The sequence below is a fragment of the Bos grunniens genome, chromosome 11 (assembly GCF_055505025.1).
Source record: "Bos grunniens cultivar Pamir isolate PY7600 chromosome 11, Bosgru_T2T1.0, whole genome shotgun sequence".
In the NCBI taxonomy this organism is placed as follows: Eukaryota; Metazoa; Chordata; class Mammalia; order Artiodactyla; family Bovidae; genus Bos; species Bos grunniens.
The window spans coordinates 43,812,459-43,837,159 of record NC_141175.1 but is presented as its reverse complement, the minus strand read 5'-3'; the positions used below and the strand labels follow the sequence as shown (position 1 = coordinate 43,837,159).

At 43.8% G+C, this 24,701-nt stretch overlaps 1 long non-coding RNA gene and 1 other non-coding gene across 2 annotated transcripts in view; one reads left to right on the top strand and one right to left on the bottom strand.

Moving 5' to 3' along the window:
* LOC147363010 (uncharacterized) overlaps positions 1-24,701 on the top strand; it is a 228,423-nt gene that overhangs the window by 178,033 nt on the left and 25,689 nt on the right. The window lies entirely within an intron of this gene.
* On the bottom strand, positions 1,522-1,644 carry LOC147363011 (U6atac minor spliceosomal RNA). Its single transcript, XR_015137520.1, has one exon. It is a non-coding gene; the product is annotated as a U6atac minor spliceosomal RNA (small nuclear RNA).

The following is a 24,701-nucleotide window of genomic DNA, read 5'->3' as shown; positions in this document are numbered from 1 at the left end:
TATCCAGTAAAACAACAGTGCATTGTTCCCAGGCTCACCTCTGGGATGGGATATGGATGAGAATCATCTCGACTGCCTCCCCACTTCTGGCATCACTCTGAGAAGTGCCAAGAATGTATAATCAAAACCCCAGAGGGGAGAGATGAGCTAAGCGGTTCAAAATAGTTAGAGCATAGAATTGAGCTAGTTTTTCAAGATGGATAATGGGCTTGAGTTTTTAATCTCTTTTTGTTTACTCATCTCAATCACCAGGTGTGTTGAAAGCTCATTGGAGGAGAATTTGGACCAGCAGTTAGGAGGCTGGGGTCTAGCCTACCCCAGGGATCTCTCCCTACTTTCTTCTAGCACTAACATTCTTGATAGTAACAAAGTGTTTGAGGCCAGGGGGCAGGTGCTGGGTTTAAAATAGCCCTTGGCAAAATGGACAAGTTCAACGTTCCTTCCCTGGCCCAGTGGCCTGGTGATGTCTCCTTTCCAAGGCTACTTTTGCATCCATAAGACCCACTCGTTTCACTCGTAGGTACTAATAGATCAGTTCTACTAATAGGTCAGTTCTCTGGTGTTACCTTCTTTCCTATCTTTCTCTCTAGCAAAACTAGTTCTCTAGAGAGTACCAAGCACCTGTCATTTACAACTTAGTGCAAATTTAATAGGTTACATTCAAAATCACATTCCTTAACTTAGCTGTAGGACCGTCTCCTTCAGAGAGCAGTTTCAGTCATCTGGGAGGGTGGGGAGCCGTCTTTGAGGGTCAGGAGCTTCTTATGCATCTGTGAGGTAGGTAATCCCCTTCTTTGCTGCGGAAAGAAGGCCAGGTATGAATAAAAGAACCATGTTAAATGACTGCTGTGAGTTTGTAATGAACAGGAAACATCTGTGACCAAGATTAAAAGCCCAGGTCCAGTTGACTTCTTCCATCTTCATCTTCTTGCTGCTGTTAAGTCACTTCAGTTGTGTCCGACTCTGTATGACCCCATAGATGGCAGCCCACCAGGCTCCCCCGTCCCTGGGATTCTCCAGGCAAGAACACTAGAGTGGGTTGCCATTTCCTTCTCCAACGCATGAAAGTGAAAAGTGAAAGTGAAGTCGCTCAGTCATGTCCGACTCTTAGCCACCCCATGGACTGCAGCCCACCAGGCTCCTCCATCCATGGGATTTTCCAGGCAAGAGTACTGGAGTGGGTTGCTATTGCCTTCTCCTGTGAAGGGGCTACCACAGAGCAAAGCTCTCGGGTCTCATAAAGAGGCCCATAGGGGAAACCAGAGCAAGTAGGGGCCCCCAGAATCGGGGCTAGCAGCTCAAGACAGCACGGGGCCCAGCAAAACTTCCTCCCTGGCTCTGCTCCCCTCACTCCACCCCAGGCTCTCCCCACCCCCATCCACGAGCATTTCAAAACAGGCAAGAATACTGGAGTGGGTTGCCATTCCCTTCTCTAGGGGATCTTCCTGACCCAGGAAACAAACAGGGGTCTCCAGCATTGCAGGCAGATTCTTTATCATCTGAGCCACCAGGGATACCTCCAAACAAGAGTTAGATGCCATGAAGTAGGTGGCAATGCCTTAACCAAAGGCATGTTGTCAGGCCAGAGAGCTTCTTCCATCCTAGTCAAGGGGAATGCTAATCTTTTCTCCTTTCATACAACACATAGAAGACCTATACCCTAAATTAAAACTTTAAAAGGTTGAGAAAAAACCTAAGTACAAACAGAAGTTGTTTGAGTATTTCTTTCTAGACCCCAGTGGGTGTAAATGCACACTTTGTGGTGAGAGTGGCTGAGTCCTACTTCAGGATCTCTTGCTTTGTGTAATATTTTTATGTCTGACATTGACTGGAATCTATATTCCATCCACTGGATGAAGGAAAACCAGAATTCAATTAGATGAATGTTCACTGAAGGCCTGTCTCATCCTGGATAGTCTGCTAAATGCTAAGGGGTTGGTGACTCTGTGCCTGGGATTATTCCAGGCAGACCTGATTTAAAATACTCATTTTCATTTTCCCACAAGTATAGTCACCCTGGCTGGTTGCATGCCCAGAGTTTTAGTATAGAAAGTATTGTGACAATTGCTATGGAATAACCAAAGGATGGAGAAGACTACTCCTGTTCCTCAGGTCTTATTTTGGGTTATGTTGCGTTAGCAATGGCCACAGTAAAAAAACAGAAACAAAACAAAAAAACAACAGGGCCACCGAGGAGGAGCATATGGGAGCTCTAGATATCTTGGTGATGTGGTGATGTCTCTTTCTGAACCCAAAAGGAGGGTGCACAGATTTCCCTTTATTATTCTTATTTAATCCATGAAACAGTAGTCATGTATGGATGTGAGAGTTGGACTGTAAAGAAAGCTGAGCACCGAAGAATTGATGCTTTTGAACTGTGGTGTTGGAAAAGACTCTTAAGAGTCCCTTGGACTGCAAGGAGATCCAACCAGTCCATCCTAAAGGAGATCAGTCCTGGGTGTTCACTGGAAGGACTGATGTTGAAGCTGAAACCCCAATACTTTGGCTACCTGATGCGAAGATCTGACTCATTTGAAAAGACCCTGATGCTGGGCAAGATTGAGGGCAGGAGGAGAAGGGGATGACAGAGGATGAGATGGTTGGATAGCATCACCAACTCAATGGAGATGAGTTTGAGTAAACTCAGGGAGGCCTGGTGTGCTGCAGTCCATGGGGTCACAGAGTCAGACATGACTGAGTGACTGAACTGAACTGAACAGGTACAGGGACACTTCTGAAAGATGAGCAATTTTATTAAAAGCAAAAGAAAATAAAAGAGGGCATTAAAGTTACAGAGCCCTCTGGGATTGAGCACAAATAGAATGAAGCAGGCCGTATGTTACTCAGACTAGTGGGGCTGAAACAGTCAGGGGAAGCTTTGCAAATGTGTATGGATGTGACACTTGTACCATAAAGAAGGTTGAATGCTGAAGAATTGATGCTTTTGAACTTTGGTGCTGGAGAAGATTCTTTAGAGTCCCTAGACAGCAAGGAGTTCAAACCAGTCAATCCTAGAAGAAATCAACCCTGAATATTCATTGGAAGGACTGATGCTGAAGTTGAAGCTCCAATACTTTGGCCAAATGATGCAAAGAGCCAACTCATTGGAAAAGACCCTGATGCTGGGAAAGATTGAGGGCAGGAGGAGAAGGGTATGAAAGAGGATGAGAAGGTAGGATGGCATTACTGACTCAATAAGACTTCCCTGGTGTCTCAGATGGTAAAGCATCTGCCTACAATGTGTGAGACCCAGGTTCGATCCCTGGGTGGGGAAGATCCTCTGGAGAAGAAAATGGCAACCCACTCCAGTACTCTTGCCTGGAAAATCCCATGGACGGAGGAGCCTAGTGGGCCGCAGTGCATGGGGTCGCAAAGAGTCGGACATGACTGAGCGACTTCACTTCACTTCACTGACTCAATGGACATGAGTTGGAGCAGAATCTGAAAGATGGTGAGCAACAGGGAACCTTGGAGTGCTGTAGTCCATGGGGCTGCAAAGACTTGGACATGACTTAAGAGACTGAACAACAGCAACTGTGGGGCCTGGAAGCACAGTGGCATGTGCTTCCAGGCAGAGAGGAGCCTCTGGGACTCTCCAGGTGAGGTGAACAGTGAGAGCTAAGTATGGCAGTGAGGCTGAGCTGGAAGGTCTGAACATCAGCCCAGTGGGTCATGGGAGGGCAGCAGATGGGTGTTCATTCTGAGTCGTGGGGTATCTAGTGGAGATATGGATGAAAGTTGTGGTGTGTTTCGAAAGCCAGACAGAGTCTCAAAATCAGCTTGAGGGCACTGGAGAGCCATTGACCAAAGTGAATTTGGAGAAGGTTAATTTGAAGCTGTGGAGAAATGCTATCTGTTGATGTTGTCTTCTGACACCTCCTGATTCATTCTCTGTTTGTGATGCAGAAACAACCTCCTTCTTGGCTCCCTCCCTCTCATCTTAACTCTTGCTAGTCCACTTCCTGTACTTTTGGCTAAGAGATCTTCTAAAAATGCCATCTGACCATAGCTCTTCCCAGCTCAAACATGTTTAAATGGTCCCCACCATCTTTTCCATAAAGACCAAATGCCCCTATGCCTTTTCCCTTGTCTTCCTCTCCAGGTTTTCCTTCCACTTCCCACAAGCAAAACTGAAGGCCTTGTACTTCCCTGAGCCCTCCACCCCTCCTGATGTTTACCTGAGCCATGAGACGCCCCCAGGCCACCCCCAACTTCCTCTTACCCTGGCTGACTTTGGCTCATTCTTCAGACTTGGCTCAGCCATCAGATTTCTCTTGAACATCACGGCTCAGAGTGTGGTCTGTGCACCAGCGTCATTCTCAGTATCTCCCGGATCTTGTTAGGGATGTAGAATCTCAGGCCCCACCTCAGACCCACTGAGTCAGATCCGCATTTAACAAGGACTCTAGGAGGATTGTGTGCATAGTGACTGGGCATTCTGGTCCACTCCCTTCACCACCCCCAACTGTAGGAGAATCAGGCTCCCATGCACTCCTGGAAGCCTTCCTAAGGGGACATTGATATCTGTTTATTTTCCTGTGTTTCCTTCCTTGATTTTGACCTCTCTGAGGACCAGGATGACATCTTATTCATTTTTGGTGGCTGACTCAGGGACTAGTCTAGTGCCAGCACACTATAGGTGTTCAATAAATGCTTGTTCCAGGAGTGAACCATCAGCAGCAGCCTCATATCATGAATGGTGATCCATTATTACTCTCACATCACTGATGACCAGCATAAGGGAGACCCCATACAGGATGCTTTGTTGAGACCTGGTTTAGTTTCAAGCATCTATTTATCCTAAATGAGCTGTGAGGCCAGCCAGGCCCCTGGTACCTGACGGAGCCCAGAACCCAGTGCTCGTGATGTTGACATTTAAATTCAAGAGACTCTCCTTTTAGCAGGACTGCTTTTAAACAGCTGCCCCTTGGGGAAGAACCAACTGTTTGTGAAAAACAGCCTTGTCAATTAAACAACATTATCCTTCTGATCAAGGATCCACCTTGAAGACTTTTAATTTGGCCTTAAAGTGAGGATTGAGGGACTAAGTGACATGGGGCATCACTTTTGACTGCTTACCCTTAGTGGAGAGCCCTCATCAGGACTCTTGGCTCTGTGCACAGAATGGGGAGGTCGCCCTAGCTCTAGAACTGGCTTTTCTCTCTATCTTGGAGATGGACATGGGTGACCCTCATGCCAGAGCTTCAACAGTGAGAGAGACTCCAGTTGACCTTGGAGTCCAAAGGACACAGACTGCCTCAGTCTTTTCAACGCCCAGTTATAAAGTCTGGAGCATTGTCAAAGGGGGCAGGGGAACGTGAAGATCAAGGCTTGGCCTTGGAAGTCCATGAACAGATTTTTGATGCTTCTCCCTTCTACCCTGAATTTTCTGTAGCCCAACTGAACTTAAAAAATGTGTCCTCTATTTGTGATGAAAGGAAAAGCTTGTTGTTTGCCAAGTCCTTAACTCTTCAATGCACTTTCCAATCTTGGGTGTCATTTGGTCCTCATGGGAGGCAGCAGAACAGTGTCACAGACTTTATTTTAGACGTGTGGTACTAAGGTGCAGAGAGAGGAAGAGACCAACCTCGTGTCATGTGACTAGTGGGGTTGAGCTGAGGTTGGGACCCAAGGCTTGTGACTCAGTGCAGAGCTCTTTGCAGCCTGCTTCTTGATTTTACAAGATGGATTCCTGCATGTGGATACCACATGCCAGGATGGAAACACACCTTGTCTGTTAATTCTCACTCCTCTGAGAGATAGGAACTCTATCTTCCTCATTTGCCAGACTGGGAAGTCAAGGTGGACATCCTGTCTTGGCCAGACAAATGTCTCCTGCAGGACCCAGCTCCAGTGTGATTGCTTGGGTTTTTTCCTGGTTACCCAGCAGCCATGGGTGCTCCTCCTTACTCTGCTCTTGTTGGTCTCTCCTCTACAGCTTCCGTCATCGTATGGGATGGTAATCATTGGCCTTTGAGTGGTTTGAGGGTATCCTTTTTTTTTTTGTTTTAACAGGATTCAACCCTGGATAATAATATTCTTTCTCCTTCCTTTGAAATTTTGCCTGAACTTTTGTTTCTTTGGGGTCCTCTGGAGTAAAAGAAAGCGTATTATACATCAGGGCGCATTTGACAGATACAAGTGATTATACTAATAGTGGGATTATTTCCCCACATGTCTAATGTATTCAGACTTCTTTCAAATGAAATGAGTTTAAAACTCATCCCTAAAAATGAAATGAAGTCTTTAAGTTTTATTCTACCTACCTCCTTCTTTTATCTGGATTTTAAAACCTTTTTGTTTTTAATGAGAGTGATATTGTGCTGCATATAATTTACTTTAAAATACTTTGATACAAATAGCTTGATTTTATACTTATATATCTTTATACATATATATGTATATACTCACACACATGGACTTCAATTATCTTTGTAACCAACACTAGAGGTTTTACTTTTTGTAGGTGAAAAAAACAGTGTTCAAGATCTGTGGATTGGTTAGAAATATTGCAGTGACCCTCCCCCTTTGCATAACAGAACATAACATATATACTCATACACATATATTCATATAGCTATATCTGTATCTACATCTACCTATCTATATATCTATCTACTTCTCTGTGTCTGCACACCACAAAAGCATCCTCATGTTGGTATGTGTGATGTGTATGTATTTGTATATATGACCTATATCTCAGGTACAGTCTGTTACCCTAAGAGGGGGCATACATTTCTGGGCAAGCAGTTAGTGTTTTGAAAACTTCTTGTTAGTTAGAAGCCAATACTCCAGATGTGGACTTCAATTATCTTTGTAACCAACACTGGAGGTTTTATTTTTTATAGGTGAAAAAAATAGTGTTCAAGATCTGTGGATTGGTTGGAACTATTGCAGTGACCCTCCCCCTTTGCATAACAGACCATAAGAACATAGTCCAGTGGTCCACACCTTTTCAAATGATGCCAGATGTTTTCTTTGGAAATGATCCTGTACCAGCCACTGATTAGAGAATTCTGGTCCCACAAATCTAATTATAAAATCAGCTGAAACCTGCTGCTAGTCTATTGTTACATCTTCCTTTGGCGAACCTAAAACTTTCTACAGGGATGAGAGCTGGAATGTCATGCTTACAGACTTGGTTGTGTGAGCATTTTGGAGCTTGCTTGCTAAGTGAATGAGTGTATATTGGTGGAATTTTGTCTGGGACTTAATTTTATTGTAAGCAAATGGTGGGGTTTCCCAGTTGGCTCAGTGGTAAAGAATCCACCTGCCAGTGCAGGAGACACAGGAGACATGGGTTCAATCACTGGGTCCAGAAGATCCCCTGGAGAGAGTAATGGCAACCCACTCCAACATTCTTGTCTGGGAAATCCCATGGACTGAGGAGCCTAGAGAGTTACAGTCCATGGGGTCACAAAAGGGTTGGACATGACGTAGTGGCTAAACAAGAGCAGCAATCAAATGGCAAGGGGAGAGATCTGTAGACCCCACCCACCTCTAGCTACTGGATGCTGCCCGTGTTTACTAGAAAGAACCTAATAATTGCGAACAACCAAGTTGGCTTAGGTGAGATCACAACAGAAGATAATGGAAAAACTTGAGTTCATCTCTTAGAGTAGTCTTTGGCTCATTAGCTTGCTTTATTTCCATTCTTAGGATATTCCATCATCAGCCTTCTCAGTTTTGCAAAGGAGGCTAATAAAGTATCCTCTAAGCAAACAACAAGAACACAATACTGCTAATGATATCTTAGCTTTGTCTTATCATGGCTCTGAAATTTAGTTTTCAAAATACACTGGGGGCCAAGGATGACATGGGTGCCTGTGTGATGAGCGTCATCCTGTCCAGAGAGAGAGGATTGCTTGACAGTGTACACAAGGGCAGTAATAATGGCAGCACTGCTATCAATCCAGGGCCACTGGGGAAAGACTCCAGTTTCTTCAGCATGTTTTACCACGTGGGGCCTATTAGGATTGAGGGCAGAAGTTTGCTTCAGATTTTGTGGGAATCTATGGAAGCTCAACATGCTTTAGATGGTGGGGTAAATCCTTTGTCGTCTCTCATTTCTAGGGTTGGAAGCTATAGAGGGATTTTTTTTTTTAATACACATGCAATAATAACTTGGCAAAAAGTCTGTATGTAGAAGAGAATCCTGGAATGAGATACATCAACTGTTAATTATGGTTGTCTTTGGATGGTGGAAATATGGATAGTACTCTTCTTTTGACTTTGGTTTTTTACAAAACATTTTAGTGCCTGATGATACAATTTTGAGGCACTCAGTATAGAGTCTTTCAGCCTTGAGTGAGTTGGGGGTACAGTGTCCAAGCTCTGACTTGGCCACAGGGTGACAGCAACCCAGACTGACCCCTTGGGTGTTGTCAGACTTATTATAGGAGAAAAGAGCCCAGAGAGGGAAGAGAGTTTCTTAATAGAGAAATGGAGGCTTGGATCATCTTAATTTCAATATTAGAAGAACAGTGACCTTTTTTGATATCCCAAGTTTCTACAACAGGTCACAATGCATCAGAAGCATTTCCCCATGCTACTGGATACTTTAACTAGATATATCCAATATAAATATATATATTGGAGCCCCACCATCCAAACACACTCACTAAATTAAGGATTGAATGTTATGTCATTGAATGGCTGGATTATTATTCAATGAATGATAACTCTACAGTTGGAAATTTAGATCTTTTCATTTTTCATCATATATTACAATGAATATAATGTACATAAAGCTTTCTTTGGCTTGTTTCTGATAGCAGTAATATTAATTAGTGTTTTTGCAAGCTGCTTACCCTTCTAGAACTCCAAATTTTGTTGGCAAGGGACTTCCCTGGTGGTCCACTGGTTAAGAATCTGCCTGCCAATGCAGGGGACAAGGGTTCGATCCCTGATCTGGAAAGATCACACATGTTTCAGAGCAACTAAGCCTGTGGGCCATAGCTACTGAAGCCTGTGTGCCTAGAGCTCATGCTCTGCAACAAGAGAAGTCACTGGAATGAGAAGCCCTTGCACTGCAACGAAGAGTAGCCCCCACTCACCTTAGCTGGAGAAAGCGGGCGTGCAGCAACAAAGATCTGATGCAGCCAAATAAACTAATTAATTAAAAAAGAAACAAAAAAATCCAAACTTAGTTGGCAAGTAGGGTCAGGGACACAAGTAAAATAATAAAATGACACTGGACGAGATCCTATAGTAATCAGTGACAGATAATTTGTACAGCTAGTGTATAAATTTGGAGAAGGCAATGGCAACCCACTCCAGTACTCTTGCCTGGAAAATCCCATGGACAGAGGAGCCTGGTAGGCTCAGTCCATGGGGTTGCGAAGAGTCAGACATGACTGAGCGACTTCACTTTCACTTCTCACTTTCATGCATTGGAGAAGGAAATGGCAACCCACTGTAGTGTTCTTGCCTGGAGAATCCCAGGGATGGGGGAGCCTGGTGGGCTGCCGTCTATGGGGTCACACAGAGTCGGACACGACTGAAGCGACTTAGCAGCAGCAGCAGCAGGAATTGAAATATTACTTATACAAGTTTACTAAACTCACCTGATGTTTGATTTCAGATAAAGCTGAGTTCAAATACAGATACTGACATTTATTTGCTATGTGATTTTTGGATAAGTTACTGAACGCTTGACCCTCTTTTCTGAAAGATAATTTTTTTGGGGGGGAAAGAAATGCCTCATCTTGGATTTAAATCCAATAAATGCATGCCAGAATATGAGATGCTTTTACGTAGCTGTGAATTTTAAGGAAAGATAATATTTTATTGGGCCATTCTGGAGTCCTTAAGTCACACCAAGTGTAAGTTGACACACTTCCCTGAATTCCGTACAAGTTTAGAATGTGGTACAGAGTGTCCTAGTTAATTCACGTCACTCATTCATGTAACTAATATTCACTGGCACTTAACATGTGTCAGGCACTAGTGGCTATGGGGACTTTTTATATCCTTTTCAAGGTGTATCAGTCTTATCAAAAATGGCCACAAATGCAGGGTAAAACAATTTTTTCTCCAAGCAATTGAGGGCCTGTATACCAAACAATTTTTGAAAAAAAGATTAAGTGATATGTACAGTCTGATTACTAATAAGCTCCCAATGGAAATGCCAGTGAACGGCAAAGTGGCACCTATAAGAAGGCCCTGCCTGGCTCAACCTTTAGGGGAATCACGCTTGGGGACGACTGCTATGACCTTATGAGCTGCTCATAATGTCTGCCCTTGAGGTCAGTGCTGCCAGCCCAGTAAGCACTAGTGATAAGTTTACTCCAGAGGCTGATGACTAAACTCAGGTACCTCAATTTACCCCCAGTTTTTAGGCAAGCCAACTCAGCCTGGAGAACTGGGTCCAGTAACACTGTGACCCCAGGGTTGTAGCCAGCAACACACTTCCACTTCTCTGCTGCTGCTGCTGCTAAGTCACTTCAGTTGTGTCTGACTCTGTGTGACCCCATAGACGGCAGCCCACCAGGCTGCTCTGTCCATGGGATTCTCCAGGCAAGAACACTGGAGTGGGTTGCCATTTCCTCCTCCAATGCACGAAAGTGAAAAGTCAAAGTGAAGTCGCTCAGTAGTGTCCAACTCTTAGCGACCCTATGGACTGCAGCCTACCAGGCTCCTCTGTCCATGGGATTTTCCAGGCAAGAGTACTTGAGTGGGGTGCCATCGCCTTCTCTTTCCACTTCTCTAGTCTTCTACTAACACTGAATGTTGTCAGTGTTTTTTTATTTTTGCCTTGTGTCAAATATTTTCCCATATCAACAATAATGGAAACATGGTATTCTATTACCCAGAATTGCTATAATTTGGTTAAACTTCTTTTTACTGGCTGTTTAGATCATTTCAATACTTTGTTATTCTTCATAAAACTCAACGTTATTATTTTTTTCTTGGTTGCTTTCTTGTGAAGCAGTACCAATATAGAGTCCCACTGCACTTTAATTTATTTTTCAGCTGTGCTGTACGGCATGTAAGATGTTAGTTCACTGACTAGGGGTTGAATTCTGGCCTCCTGGCAGTGGAAGAACAGAGACCTAACCACTGGACTGCCCCAGAATTTCCCTGCTCTGCAGTTTAAGGCAACGCAATTTCTCTACACGTTAACAGAATGCAATCAGTTCAGTCCAGTTGCTCAGTCGTGTATGACTCTTTGCGACCCCATGGACTGTAGTGCGCCAGGCCTCCCTGTCCATCACCAACTCCCGGAGTTTACCCAAACTCATGTCCATTGAGTTGGTGATGCCATCCAACCATCTCATCCTCTGTTGTCCCCTTCTCCTCCCGCTTTCAATCTTTCCCAGCATCAGGGGCTTTTTGAATGAGTCAGTTCTTTGCATCAGGTGGCCCAAGTATTGGAGTTTCAGCTTCAGCATCAGTCCTTCCAATGAACACTCAGGACTGATCTTATTTAGGATGGACTGGTTGGATCTCCTTGCAGTCCAAGGGACTCTCAAGAGTCTTTTCCAACACCACAGTTCAAAAACAGTAATTCTTCGGTGCTCAGCTTTCTTTATAGTCCAACTCTTACATCCACACATGACAACTGGAAAAACCATAGCCTTGACTAGATGAAACTTTGTTAACAAAGTAATGTCTCTGCTTTTTATTATGCTGTCTAGGTTGCTCATAATTTTCTTTCCAAGGAGTAAAGCGTCTTTTAATTTCATGGCTGCAATCACCATCTGCAGTGATTTTGGAGCCCCCCAAAATAAAGTCAGCCACTGTTCCCACTGTTTGCCCATCTATTTGCCATGAAGTGATGGGACCAGATGCCATGATCTTAGTTGTCTGAATGTTGAGCTTTAAGCCAACTTTTTCACTCTCCTCTTTCACTTTCATTACAAGGCTGTTTAGTTCCTCTTCACTTTCTGCCATAAGGGTGGTGTCATCTGCATATCTGAGGTTATTGATATTTCTCCCGGCAATCTTGATTCCAGCTTGTGCTTCATCTAGCCCACTGTTTCTCATGATGTACTCTGAGTAGAAGTTAAATAAGCAGGTTGACAATATACAGTCTTGATGTACTCCTTTTCCTATTTGGAACCAGTCTGTTGTTCTATGTTCAGTTGCAATAAGAATTTCAAAAATTGTTTGCCAGTATGATATGTGGAAAATATGAGATTTCATGATTTAATTTGCATTTCCTTGATCATTGGGGAAAGTAGCTCATTTCTCACATGTATCTGTCATTTATATTTCCTTTTTGTGCATTGCTTGTTCACTCTTTTTGCTATTGGCGTGATCATCTTTTTCATGTTGATTCAGAAGAGCTTTTTACATATGAAGGACACACATTTAATTTTAAGTGTTAAGATTCTAGTTAAAAGGGAAAGTGATCACTATGCAAAGAAAACATGAGCACATTGTATTAGCTAGTTCCCAGTCTTGTTCTTCTCTAATTCACTGTGTCTGTGGAGACTAAAGTGAGGACTCTAAAATGCAAGTCTGATCCTGTCATTCTCTCTCTCTCTCTTTTTAAAAAAATTAATTTATTTTTGGCTGTGCTGGGGCACTGCATCTTCTTTGCTGCATGTGGGCTTTCTCTAGTTGCGGCAAGTGCAGGCTGTTCTCTAGTTGCAGTGCACAGGCTCCTCATTGCTCTGGCTTTTCTTGTTGCAGAACATGAGCACACAGGCTTCAGTAGTTGTGGCACACAGGCTTAGCTGCTCCACAGCATGTGGGATCTTCCCAGAGCAGGGATCAAACCTATGTGCCCTGCATTGGCAGGCGGATTCTAATCCCCTGGACTACCAGGAAAATGCTCTGACTCCTTTTAATAGTTCCTGATTGTACTATGGTACAGTCCATCTCCCACATGTAGAGTGGCAGGCCTTTTATTACGATCCTGCTTGCCCCTCTTGACTTTCCTTTCCTAACCCTCTATATCTAGTTCTAAGAGCCATTCATAATGCATCATCTTCAGCTACCAAGAACTGCCAACCTGTCCCCCTCTCTCTCTCTTCTGGGCCTTTGTGCTATATCTTCTGCCTAGACCTCTCTTCCAATTCTTTTTCTGATAACCACCACTCATCATTCAGATTTGCCTTGCACACCACTTCCTTTAGATCAGTGATTCTTAGCCAGGGATGCTTTGTCCTCAGGGGACTGTGTCTGGAGACATTTTTGATCATTATACTGGGAGAGAGTTATGTTAATGACATCTAGTGGTAGAGGCCAGGCTTCTCAGGTAGCTCAGCTGGTAAAGAATCCGCCTGTAATGCAGGAGACCCCAGTTCGATTCCTGGGTCGGGTAAGTTCCTCTGGAGAAGGGATAGGCTACCCACTCCAGTGTTCTTGGGCTTCCTTGGTGGCTCAGATGGTAAAGGATCTGCCTGCAATGTGGGAGACTTGGGTTTGATCCCTGGGTTGGGAAGAACCCCTGGAGAAGGGCATGGCAACCCACTCCAGTATTCTTGCCCGGAGAATCCCCATGGACAGAGGAGCCTGGAGGGCTTCAGTCCATGGGGTCGCAAAGAGTCACACACGACTGAGTGACTAAGCACAGCACAGCACAGTGGGTAGAGGCCAGGGATGCTGCTAAATATTCTACAATGCACAGGATAGCCCTCCACAACAAAGAATTATCTGGCCTGAAATGTCAATAGTAGTGAGGTTGAGAACCCCTGTTCTAGACCTAAAAAGTCTTTACTAGTCTTCCCTCTGATTTACTAGAGGTAGACTTACTAATTTACCTCTCTATGCCCAGTCTAAGACTGGGCCTTCCTGTGCCCACAGCCTCCCAGAACATTATCCTGTGTTACCATGTTTGTGGATTTACTACACTGTATTGTGATTGTTCTCTAGACTAGAAGCTTCTTGAGGGGAAGAACATGTTTTGTTACTCCAGGGCCAGGGTTGAGAATATGGTTGGCAGAAGCAGCTTAGCACATTGTGCAGTGGGGAAACAAAGTGCCTGGACTTGATGCCCAAACTCGGCTACTTGCTAGCTGTGTGCTCTCTGTGCTTCAGTTTCCTCTTCTATAAAATGGGGATATTAATAGCATCTGTCATGTGAGTTATCAGGAGGAATACATGGGTAAATGTTGGTGGATTGCTTAGAGAAGTAAGCTCTCTATAAGATTATTGTATAGATTATTTCCTATAAATAAAGGAGTATTAATGAAATGAGTGCTCAATAAATATTTGTTGACTGAATGACCAAGGCATGCCTTACTATGGGTTTGGTCATCTCTCCTTTTCTTAACTTTCTCCCATTTCATTCAGCACATAGTAATTTTCTCCAATGATTTGAAAAGCTTCTTTGTAGTTCTTAATTTTTCTAGGCTCACATTATATCCCTAAGTAGCTCTGTGATCATGAGCTGCTCATTTTCCTTAAAAATGTTCCTATTTCTATTTGTGTAAAGGGGCAAATGAGAATAAGCCAAAATATGGAATCATAAACACATACATTCATTTTGGAAATGACTTTCTTTTAAATAAAATATGTATGTGGCTCCTCCTTTTGTATGCGGGGTGTACTATGGAGAGACTTTGACAAATGAATTTGTTTTAAAAGGAGATTTACACAAGGTGCACCGAGCACACACTGCCGCAGTGTTGTGTACCATCTCAAATCAGCGTCGGCTGTTACATATTTGAAGTTAATTTGACGTTGAAGTAAACAAATCAAAGTGTGTTTATGGAATAATTAGGCCCTATTCTCAATGCTGTGGCTAAGAAGTTTTGTCACAATTACTGATCAGTGGTTTTCTTTGTTTTGCTTTCAAAATTCCATAGCAACACACAAAAATAAAGCGGTTGCTATTACATGGGTACTCATGTAATTCCAGCATTCTGTATGCAGCGTATCTGAGGATGAAGTCACCAAATTCTTAGCTGAATCTTCTCTTGGTTCATAGAGTAGAGCCTGGTTGGATCTTCAGAAATGGAGAGGAAAAGAGAACTTTTATAAATGTGGTCCAGTCTTCCACAATTGCTTTAAAATGCATGTTCCTGTTCATTTCTTGCTTCCTGTTGTGCACTGTGGCTTTTTCTCCTTGCCACTGGGGAGAACTGGTTCACAATCCTGTGAAATGAAGTCTTCCATCCAGATCAACAAGGAAACTTGACATGAGAAACCAAACCAAGGGAGTATCATACTTCATACTTAAAAAAAATTTTTTTTTCCCAAAGAAGCTCATTACGTTCCCTAAAGGAGTATACAGTTGGACTTCGATATCCACGGGGGTTTAGTTCTAGGATCCACCCAGATATGAATATTTGCCTATGCCCAAGTCTGATAGTTGACCCTGTGTATTTGCAGTTTCCACTTCCAGAGATTCAACCAACCACTGATCATAAACCTAGTAGTATAGGTACTGAGGGGGCCGCCCAGGTGGCTCAGTGGGTAAAGAAGCCACCTACAATGCAAGAGACACAGGAGATGTGGGTTCGATCCTTGGGGTGGGAAGATCCCCTGGAGAGGGAAATGGCAACCTATTCCAGTTTTTTTGCCTGGAAAATCCCACAGACAGAGGAGTCTGGCTAGCTACAGTTGACAGGGTCACAAAGAGTCAGAAAGACTGAGCGTCTAAGCAGGGGGATATGTATTGAAAAAAATCCAAGTATAAGTGGACCCAAGGCAGTCCAAAGCCTTAACTGTTCAAGGAGCAACTTTACTTAATCACATATACTCAGAGGGGTCTTTTTATGGTGTACCAGTGGACTTGCCGGAAGGTATATTTAGGAGAAGGGATCTGCAGGATATTGAGGACTGGCTGGAGGGCGGAGATGAGGAGCCCTGCCCAGCAAATCTCCCTGAAATTGTTCTGACCCACTAGAAAGGTCTTGGAGTGATTTATTTTCCTCGAACTCCATCTCCCCGGTATTTACTCAAAGCAGGCTGGCATTTACAATGGGTCCTTCTACAAAGAATCTGTTTCTTTTCTGATGTTTAAATGAAGTTGTGGATCAGTCCCCAGTTCTTAGCTTGAGCGTCAGTTCCATCTTTCCTCCTTTCCTAGACCCCAAGACTCCTTGCCCTGGGCACACAGCCTACTGTTTTCCAACAGCGTCTATGTCCCTGGAACCGCCCGCTGCTCATTTGAGGTCCTTGGTGATGGTGGCGCTGTGCCACCGTCAAATCTCTGGGGTCTGCTGCTGAGTATTATTTTAATTTCTCTTCATCTAAATTCCTCATAGAGCAGCTTTTGAACATGAGATTGTCTTATTAAGAGGTACTTATTGTAAAGTAGAGTGAGCTGCACCTTTGATGAAGACAGAAGAGGCCAAGTTTGACGGGTTGGACAGCGTTAGACAAAGAGAGTAATTAATGACTTAATTGCCTCTTCACCCTTTCCTTTTTAAGAAAAGTTTTTCTTCTTTTCTTTCAAAACTCACCAGGCTGAAAATTGGAATTCCCAATGCTATTTTACAGCTTAGTGCAAAAAGGAAAAAAAAAATGGAACCCAATTTTTCTCTTACATTTTCCTGTAACAGCATCCTCACTTACTTTCTAGAATCATCATCTATTGATTTCACCTGTAGTGGCCTTGGAAGTTGCAGTGATCTGTTTCTGAGAAGTTCAGTACCTTGTATGGATTTCCCTGTGTTGGTTTAAACGCTGATAAGATACATGGCAAATTAATGAAATAAAAATAGCTTTGTCAATAATCAGAAGAGAAGCCACTTTCAACATTTGTTCAGTACCCATTGCTTTTCAGGGCCTAGACAAAATTAGTGGGTAGGATTAAAGAATATATTCGTCTTTTATCCTATGTTTGAGTACTTGATCACAGAGGCATGGTTTAATCCAAACATCAATAGCACCTCGTCAATTCCGTCAGAGACAGCTGTCAAAGTGGACTTTGGGTTTGTTAGGGCTTTGTGTTTTATCCTTTTTTAAGGTCATGGAGTATTTTCTTTGATTCTTGATGCTGAAATCTTTCTTAATCTTCTAAACTTGAGAAACATCTGTTAAGATTTAATAGGACGGTTTTTGTCTTAAAATTAGAGCCCATCTTGCAAATCATTCTGCCTCCTTTCCTTTTCTACCCCAATTTAGAAAACTGAGGAGCTGGGACGGAGGAAGGGAAGCCCATGTCCCTTATCAGACAAAAGTTCTTCTGGTCAGCGTGCAAAGAGTGTGTTGGAGTGATGCTCAGGCAGGGCACGACATTTCTGAATGCTGGATGCTGGAAACTGGTGTTCAATTTTATTTTATTTCCTGGTGACATTAGCAATTTCCCTATAGCACATCACTTAGCCTGGGATCTGAGTGGCAGATTTATGGATACTCGTGAATAATGAGACAAAAATGATATAAGGAAGAGAAACAGCTGGAAATAGGAATTTTAACCTTTTCCCGTAAGCCTCCTTGTTACTGGATTGCATCGTGTCAACAAAATTTAGTAGCTAACATAGCTGGAGGTACAGTAACGGCATCTAAAAATACACGCCTCCAAATACATACAGACAGCTGTCATCTCTGTTGACAGAATATATTAGTCATTATCCTCATCAGTAGACACAAAATCATCGCAGTTTTCATAATGGAGGCATTTCATACCACATAACTGCTAGTGATTTTGGAAGTCCTCCGATAAAGCCACCACCATTGTAATCATGGTGCTTTCATTTACTTACTTTTTGTATTCTTAACCTGGATATTAACACCTTAACCAGAGTGCTTCACAGGGAAACATTAAAAGCCTTCTAATTTATTGCTTCAGACACATTCCCACCTCCCCTTGACAAGGAGCATGGGCTGGAAACTTCTGTTCTGAATAGGAGGGGCGTCCAAGCCCTTTCCCACTAAAGGTGCCAGTATCTGAATCCAAACCTTCTCTAAATGTATTGGAAAAAGATGTCTACTCCCGAGAACTGGATTTGTACCATTTTCTAAGGGTTTCTTGCTCCTTCTCAAATGCAGGAAGGAATCCCCCGTGCAGAGCCTGCGGGAGGTGGTGGCAGGAGGAAGATTTCTGGATGTTTGATGCCACCTTTAGGAGCCTTGTGACTTTGGGGAGCTTTTTGATCTGTCCTGAGCCTCAGATTCTTAGTGGAAAGTGGGGAATAATCATAACCACCTTTCAGCTCTGTTCAAACACCCCGTGAAAGCACTTAGAATGTGTCTGCTGTAGAACAAATGATTAAAAAAGAACAGCTTCTTGGTGTTTGTGCCCTGTTACCCTGTACTGAATTCTTGCCACCTTCCTCCTCCGCCTCGTCATATATATGCATTCTTGTTCCCTTTGCCATTTGATGCCTTCTGTGGAACTGGTACCAGATTTACTTATGAAATGGGAGTAGAACAGCAGCCTCAGCTCTTTCTCCTCTATTTTTCCCTCATCTATTTTTCTCCAGTCTGATAAGGGAGAATTCTTATTGTTACGTGTCTTAACATGCGTGCGTGAAAAGTCACTTCAGTCGTGTCCGACTCTTTGCAACCCTATGGACTGTAGTCCACCATGCTCTTTTGTTTGTGGGGTTCTCCAGGCAAAAATACAAGAGTGGGTTGCCATTTCCTTCTCCAGGGGATCTTCCTGACCCAAGGATCTAACCAGAGCAAAATATTAAGATCTGTCACTTACTGTATCAGGCTTTGTGTCAAATGCTTACATATATTATCACATTGAATCCTCATAATGACCCTGTTGAGTAGATGCAATTCTTATCCACATTTTCCAGAGGAGGAAACCAAGGCCCAGAGAGGCTGTGTTACTTGCCTTCGATCACACAGCCAAGAGTCTTGAGAACAGTAAGTATCCCATCCTCATAGAGCAAGTAAGCCCCAGAACTGAGCAGGGGTCCGGAAGCCCAGTAGTTGCATCCTTGCAGCATTTTTTGACTGTCAGGCACCATCTCCCAGAGCCTGAGTCCCCAGGTCCTCGCAGCTGGGAGGAAGGACTTCTGTGTGGCTGAGAGGGAGACAGCCCACCCTCTGGGAGGGTGCGTTGCTCTTCACAGTACAAGGGGGTCCTGCCAAGGGTTGTTGTTTTTCCCCCTCTGCCTCTTCCTCCCACTTCTGACAAGGTTTTCAATTAGCAGCTTGTAGAGGTCCAGCCTGTGGTCCTCATTTCATGCAATATGCATAACTGAATTCCCCCGAGGGGACTGAAGGGCAGAGGGAGAAGGGGAAGGGGGGATACAAAGGCCCCTTGAATCGAGGACAGAAATGTGCTGTGAGTACAGGCTTAGAGCAATGCCTTGTTTAAGCTTCTGGTGACTCAGCGGTGAAGGGGACGCTGCCGCTGCAGGAGGTGGGGCCCCTGGGCTGCTGGCTGGGGGGCCTCTCTACCTCGGTTCTGGTTCCTGGCAAAACCTGCACAGAAAGCGGTGTAGGCTACTGCTCAGGCCTCTTTGTGCTCAGGAAGAAGGCATTTCCTCCCCTTCTGGGAAGTGACCCCAGGTGGCTTCTTCAGGTGGAAGTCCTGCTCCCCTGGAGGATAGGCTGCCTATTCCTTCCCCAGCCTCGAGTGGAACCAGCGCCCTCCTCTCTCCGGTTGGAAATCTGTTTCTGTGGAGATTTTGCTGGTTGCTTCCTCTTTATCAACAGGCTGGGTCTGCATTTCACCTGGAAGCCATATTCTTTTTTTTTTTTTAATCCGTCTGTGACAACTGAACTGAACTGAAAGCAGGATAGTCGTTTCAAGGAAGAAAAAAGTCAAGATGCACATGATCCTGAGCCAAACGCTATGTATTTGCCACCTCCATCCAATAAATGGCTTGTGATCCACCGGGAAATAAGGGCTCCTTGAATCAAATGGCAGGAATGTGCTGCCCTTTAGAGCAAGCGGAACAGAATGTCTTGTTTGAACTTACGTGGGGCTAGAGAATTATCTGAAAAAGAAGACAGATCAAAGTTAAATTCTGGTTTCTAAATAGAAGTAGAGGGTTTTTTTTAAAAGAGGTTGTTTACAGTGTTTAAACCTCCATTATCGGGTTAATATCTTTTTCTTAGGATCCACAAACACGATTTTCTCTTAAAGAGGACTGTGGGTCTGCCTGTGTTATTGGTGGTCCTCAGAGGGCCTGATGTCAGGAAGAAGAGGTTCTGGAAGTCTGGGAGCAGAGACATAACGCCCCCTTTATTTAAAGTTGTTCTTTTTTTTTTTTAAATTGTGGTAAAAGTCACATAATATAAAACATACTATTTTAACCATATTTAACTGCACAGTTCAGTGGCACTAAGGACATTCATGTATATGTATGCTAAGTTGCTTCAGTCATGTCTGCCTCTGACTCTTTGCAACCCCATGGACTGTAGCCTGCCAGGCTCCTCTGTCCATAGGATTTTCCAGGCAAGAATATTGGAGTGGGTTGCCATGCCCTCCTCCAGGGGATCTTCCCAACCCAGGGATTGAACTTGGGTCTCCTGCATTGGCAGGCAGGTTCTTTACAGTCTGAATTACCAGGGACGTCTCTAAACTGAAACTCTCTCCTCATTAAATACCAACTCCCCATTGCCCCCTCTCTATTCCCTCAAACCCTGGCATGTATCAATGTACTTTCTGACTCTAAGAATTTGACTATTCTAAGTACCTCATATAAGTGGAATCAAACAGTATTTGTCTTTGCCTAATGTATATTGCAATGTACTTTTCTTTAAGGAATTATATAACTCCTTTACTCAGTGTCCAAGAGGCCTCTGGGCAGCAGCCACAGGCATATAAGAAAGAATGAGGCTCCTGACCTGTTTTGTGAGAGAAAAAGTAAAGAGTATAAAAGGTTCCAGATGAATCACAGTGGTATTCAAATTTGAAGTCATCCCCAAAGCTTATGTTCTCATCAGAGCATATATGTAGTCATAGCTTCAGTTCTTTTTGAATCTTCCTTTCCTCCCCTCCTCTCTTCTCCCCTCCCTCCTTCCCCTCCCCTCTTCTTGCCTTCAGTTCCCTTCCCATCCCACCAGCAAGCATTTTCTTTCCCTGCCAACTTCTTGTTGAGGGCTGTTTGGAGTACTGAATTCCCCTCAGGACAGACCTGAATCATCCCATGCAGGGCGTATATTCATGTAACAGGAACATGTGAAAACAGGCCCCGGGAGAAGCTGGACTCAGGGCCACCCACTGCAGACATTTTCTAGGTGAGCCTGACCTCGGTGATGGGCCAACCAGTCAAGCATTGTGTGTGCTGAGGAGAGCCGGGGTGTGAGGGAAACCTGCCTTCCAGTGACGAGTGATTCTGAATCTCAGTGATGTTTTCCTAGATGTAGTTTCAGTTTTTCAAATCTCCTGCAAACGAGGCCTTTCCCATTCTGGGTGAGTGGGCCCTCCCCTCCTCCTGCATCCGACCTGTCTGCCGCTGCCAACTGATTAGGAAGGAGTGGGGGATGAGGGTGCTGTCGGGGTCAGGTTATTGGATGGGGTAGTCGTCAGGCTTGGGCGTCCCCAACTAGTAAACACACTTGCTGTTACAGAAAAGGCAAAGTATCACATTTTCCTCTGAATTCTTGAGGAAATTGCTCTCATATACAACACCAACCTTTGGCTGCGTGACAGAGACAGTATGTCGTTCGCATGCCATTACCAGGCTGTAAAGTCTGGTCAGGGCTGCCTTTTCGGAGTTTCCAATCTTTTGGGATTCTTGGAGGGTCGCCCTGGGGGTCAGGTTTGTTTAGTCTGGTCCGTAATGGTGTAAAGTGGCCTTGACTGTCAAGCCTACCTAAATAATGCCCTATCTGTGTGATACTCCACCAGCCCCTCGAAGTTGTATATATGTTTCACTTTCTAATATTCAAAGCCGAATTGGATTTCATTGTTAATAGAAGGCAAATTGTTTCTAAAAACAACCTCATCTCACTTTGAAAATTAGCCAGCATTCAGAGGGCCCCTGCAATTTAAGGGGCGGTCCACACTTTTCCTTGGGAAAACAGCACAGCACGTCTGTGTTTCTGTATATACATTAGCCACTCTCTGCCTCTCTTTTAAGACTCAGTTGAACATATGCTATTTTTCAGACTCTTTCTAAATGGAAGCTTAACATACACAGAGGAAACAATACACATGCTGAGCGTATAGTGACTTTTCACAAACCCAGCACACCCTGGACACTGGCCTCCAGATTCCGAAGCAGAAGATCACTCCTCCAAGAGCCCTCTTCATGGCCCTTCACTTTGAGCCCAGGCGATTTCAAACTTCTCCTGTTTATAATTTACCCAAGGTTTCCTGACTTGCAACTTATTTCTCTTTTCCCGATGGTGCAACATTCTCTGAATTGTCACATAACACATCAGGAGGGGCAGAAGCCTGTCTGATCTTCTGAACAGTAATAAACAGTGTCTTTCTAGAACCCCTGAATCTGGCATTGTGGTGTCTTAGGGAGCTTTGCAAACTCATCAGTACCTTGTTAAAATGGGGTTCATTTCTGTATTATGGATCCCTCTAGAAGCTCAAATCATGCTCCTTTACATATTTCATACAATAAAAATGCGGTTTCACAAGATCTGTCTAAACGGCATGGGCTTATCTATCTAATTCACACCCGGGCTTTGTGAAACGCCTTGGAACCCACTTTATAAATGTTAAGCGATTATGGCCTTGGGGGTGGAGAGGATAGAGGTGCAAGAAAGATGCTCATTGCAAACATATTTTGCTCAGAGGCTTTTACGAGTAAATAGGTTCTCCTCCCCAACCTCTCTATATTTCAAAACTAATCTTGTTTGAAGCCCTATAGATGGACTTCCCCTCCCCTCCTTTAAACATAGTTCAATTTCTTTCTTCTAAGCTCCTCAGCTCCCAGCGCAGCTTTCATTACAGCAACATAAATAAAAAGTGACATAAAATTATACAGCCCTGTGTAAAGTAGTTTAAGGAAAATGTCTTTTATGGCGGCTTTTATGGTTTCACCAATTAGTTATTAGATTTTCTCCATTTTTAATTTGATGTCCTGGGTATGCGTTCTGAAAGGTTTCCTCCCCCTTTCATCTCCTGGCAGTAATAAGGCTGGGGGGCCTTGAGCCCCCGTTGAGCTGACTTTCTAGTTTTGCGAAGGCCTTTCACTCCAGCCTATTTGGGCCAGGCAAGTTCCTCAGGAGAGAGGCCAGGGTCGAGGTGTTTTCAAGTGAGCAGAGTTTTACCCCCTTATTAACACTCAGGGTCCCCTGCAGCCCGTGAACTTGCCTCCCGCTGAGGGTAGCTGCAGGCTGGGCTCAGGTTTGCACCCTGGTCGTTGGACCTTAAGCTGATAAATCCTGAGTTTTTAGTAACTTTCCAAACATTCCCGGGGAGTGAGAATAACAGAGATTTACTCCTGCCAAAATTTAATCATGCAGAAAAAGTGAAATTTAGATCAGCGTATAGATTATTTTTTAATGTGATCACTCGACGGAGGAGGCAAAGGGAGCCAGAAGTTGAGCACTTAGTGCAGCTGAGTCTAGACCATTGCAATTTGATTCATTTGGGAGAATTGTATTAGGTTTTAGGCTTTGGCTTGGGCTAGGCTGTTCTCTTTGGGAGTGCATGATGTCATTGTGTCAAGCGTGTCACGGCCAAGGCATTCTGGTATTTATGTTGGCTTCAGATCTAGCCCAGACTACATGGCAGGCTCGATTTATTGCTACTTTAACTTTGTTTAGTCATGGAGAGGCTTTATTTATGTTGGTAAATTTCAAACAGTGGCCAACAGTGACCGCACAATGAAAAGGCCTGCAAGATTCATCATCGATAAATCACCTTGTTGCTGAGTTTCTTTAATTAAGGAAAAACTCCGTCTGTTGATCCCTGTGGTTGCTGGAAGGAAAGCAGGGTGGGGAGTGCTTTGATTAATCCATCTATCAGCCCAGCTTTGGAAAGTGAGTCTCCTGTTTCTGATTGTAGCTGGGCAAAGACCTAAATAAAAATTTATCTTGTCAAAACCTATGGGCTAACTGAAAGCAAATAAAGAAGTTTTATGGCATCCACATAAAATTAAATAAATAGCGCCAAAGTGCAATGTGTCCTACAGACATTTTTCAGTACGGTACGTGGCTGTTCTTAGGGGAGAGCTCATTAACTTAAAAAAAATTACGTTTATTGGGCCACTCATTATTGTCATGATTAAAGCCAAAGACTGGGGCTCATGGCTTGGTGCTGTTGGAACCACCCAGGATGGTTGGCTTGGTAAGTGCTTCTAAATGGTGACAAGCACACTGTAGATATTAAGGGATCTTTTTATTGATTCTTCTAGAAAGTAGCCAACTTTCCTGTTGATGACATACCATGGGGCAGTGGGGTAAAGCTCTTTATGTCTGATTGAACAGGGGACCTCATCTTTGGGTGAACTTACTTTTCAGGTAGGGGATTCCCTCTACTGGGAAAAGTCTAGAAAAAGCCTATTGAGGTTGCAAGGCTCTTTCATCAAACACACTTTAAGCAGACGTCTATCTGAGCTTGGGCTCCTGGCAGAGTACTTCCTTTTTCTAGTTAAAGGATGTCTTTGAATCAGATGAAAGACAGCAGCTGATGATGGAGAGGGCCAATTTTGATATTGAGGTGGGCTTAAGATTACTTGCTTTCCCTTTTTAGGTTGAGAAAAGGGTGCCTTCTTGCTACCAAGCTTCAGGATCTATACACAGGAAAGTGCGATTTCTCGAGTGTCAAACTGTGGGGCATGATGTATCTGTTTGATGGAGCTGTACCATAAATGTGGGCTTGAGGGAATATGGACTGTTTTGAGGACCATCTCCTGTGGGGTCCTGGTGCTGTAGGCTACTTTGGGACATGACATCTTTGTGTTGACAGACTAAAGCTGCTCTTCTTG